This window comes from Tigriopus californicus, chromosome 12 (genome assembly GCF_007210705.1).
Source record: "Tigriopus californicus strain San Diego chromosome 12, Tcal_SD_v2.1, whole genome shotgun sequence".
Classification (NCBI taxonomy): domain Eukaryota; kingdom Metazoa; phylum Arthropoda; class Copepoda; order Harpacticoida; family Harpacticidae; genus Tigriopus; species Tigriopus californicus.
The window spans coordinates 8326732-8329761 of record NC_081451.1 but is presented as its reverse complement, the minus strand read 5'-3'; positions in this window follow the sequence as shown (position 1 = coordinate 8329761).

Below are 3030 nucleotides of genomic sequence, written 5' to 3'. Positions count from 1 at the left end.
TACGATGTGAATGTCTTTTCAACATTGATTTTACCAAGCAAAAACATTTCCGTATTTCATCGTTAACACTAACAACATTTAAGCTCAACGTCAAAAACATCAAATACTAAATGATCGTCTTTGAGGGTAAAAAACATAAATTGTTTACGGAGATTGGACACATAATCCGTAAAATTTAAAGTTCAGTTTACAAATTTTAATGAAGTGAGAGAGAGAGGGATATTAAACAAATCCTGAATAGGTGGGGTAAGGTCTAATATTTGTGCTTAGCTCTTGAAAACAATGAATGCTTCGAATCTCAATATATTTGCAATGCTTCGTAGTTTACATTTCACCAATTGATTTAAGGCGACATCGTCAAGTAATTGATTCCCTAGAAATGTTCCTTTGACTTGAAAATGTTTGAACAAATATGTCAACTTAATAAGTGTGACTGCTGACAGGGAAGTTTTATCAGTTTAAGAATTTGTAATGCTGTTTTGCCATCGTGGCATTTTCTATTATTGTCGCATACATGTTCATCAGTGTTAGAGAACACTTAACAAGCTAGATGGCGCTACATACATTTAATTTGCTGTGTCAATTACAAATCGCCCGATTACGTTTATCCGTATCATCAATACCCACTAGAAGCTCCGAAAGAAATCCATTTTTGAAAACGTATCCCAATTTTTGCACCTATTTTGTATCTAGCCAGGGTACTGACATGCCTAAACATAAGGCACGGAGCCATGAGACTTCAAAACGGCAACCAAAGCTGAATTGAACTAAGATTTTCAACGCATTCAATAAAGCATGTGAGCAAACCCTCAATCAGAAATTATAATCACACTGCACCCATAAGAACACTTCAGTTCAAACGGGCTTTCCGAGTCCGATTTTTGCACTTTAGTTGCGTGATTATCAATTTGGAACCTTGCGTTACAGAATCATCACTGCCATCCTCAACACCATGATTCGTCCAACAAAGATCACAGACTTGTTTGCCCTTGCCTTACATGCGTCTCATTTTTGACTAGATAGGAATGGATTGAGCAGGGTTCTGTATCTAGAAGAGTACAAAAGTGAGATCAGTGCACCATAGCAATTTAATTTTAATTATTTTCCAAAAAAATAAATTGACCTGGGCCCCAGATCCAAACCAAACACATTTACATAAGGATCTCTGATTTTACGTGTCATATACAGCTTTAGCTACCCTTCAGGCACCCTTTAACATACTTCAAATGCCAGTTGTTGAGTCACTTTCTACATGCATTTCTATTTAAAAATACCTAGTTTGAATCTGGTGTTGCTGTGATGCAGATAGGGATGCGTGAAGGGTAACTTAAGCCTTAAAATTAACCCTTAAAGCACAAAAAATTACAAAAATGTGTTTGGTTTGGATCTGGGATCCATGTAAATTCAATGTTTTGGAACAGAATTGAAGGTTCAAAATTAACTGCTATGGTGCTCTGACCTTACTGTTGCACTCTTTTAATACAGGGCACTAGCATTGAGTGCTAAGAGAATGAAACTGTGTAAGACCTGTATTTAAATGAGTGAAAAAGTCCCAGGTGGAATTTCTCTGAAATGTTTGTAAAATGCGACAAGCACCATCCACCATCTTTGTGAATAAACTTGAATGAAGTTCTACTCACTTTAAAAACTTAGAATAGTGTTATAGCTTATCAAAAATCATTGACCATGAGCAAACATATCTAAAGATCTTTGTCTTAGGAACAAGGTGAAAAAAGCCCTTTTCATAAGTCCGCAGGGCTTTATTGTATGGTTGTTGTGTATGCACACATGCCATCTTCTCCTTTAAACAAAATAATTGTCCATAATCATGGAACAAGTTATTAACCTCTCGGTTCCTTTTAGCCTATGGCTGGTTTGGCGTGGTCTTGTTATATTGAAAGTAACAAAGGTGGGGCTTCATGAAAACTGTCAGGGTGTGCATCAAAACGATCCATCCAACGTAATGCCACTTTTTGGTAATCACGCAACTAGAGTACCAAAATCGGACTCGGAAAGCCCGTTTGACTCTTCAGTACAAGTGAAGTTTAAGGGAGTTTTGAAAAACGGATTCAATCGGTATTTCTAGCGTAAGATATCTCGCAGCCTCTCGAATAGCTCTGGCGTAGGGCTACGATTAGATTGGACATAGACCACTGAATTAAGTGGTTCATGGATTGGAGTAGTTTGGCGTAGAAGCGGCGGCCAATTTGCTTTCATCCAGGAGTTGAGGTATGATCCTCCTCTTGTATTGCTCAATATGAGAAACCCAGATCACTCATTAAAAATCAATATAGAGCGTTGAAAAACAGCGGAAATCCATTGCGAATTGTGATCATTTTAGTTTTCTTGGGCGAAAACATGATGGTCACGGTTTTATCGGAGGTTTTTCCAATGGTCATGGGATACCTCGATAAGCTTTGATCCAATTTAAAAGCCGGACAAAAAAAGCTGATTTTGGCCTCACCTGCAATGCGTTGCCATCCTCCATTCTTTTCAAGATAATATCTTGAATATTTCTCTTATGCAAACTCTAAGAGAATGATAAACACCCTTTAGGGCCCCTTGAGGTAGATGGTGAAGCCATTGGCAATGTATAAGTTAAGGTTAACATCAAGACATAAGTCGTCCCTCAATAAAAGGAACGAATAGCAGTTACTATCAACTTGGTCAAAAATATGTAGTAATTCGTTACGTAATCGTTACTCGCCAATGGCGCTACTCGATACTTTTCCTAAAATTTAGATTTTTTATGCTTTTCCCCATCAAGACCATATTTCTCAAAACTAATTGTGTTTTTTTGCGTCAAGCATGCCTAACACGTAAAATTGGAAAATTTCGTGTCAACATTTTTCAATAATGAGCATTGGCATAATTGTTCAAAATGTCTTACATCGTAATGCTTTGAGGAGTCGAGATAGGGACCCTATGCCTTAAGTCGTGGAATTGTGGAGGCATTAGAAATTTGATGCATTATACTCAAGTCAAAGAAGGATTTTCCCTACTTGCCAATAGCACTGAACCAAGGGAATT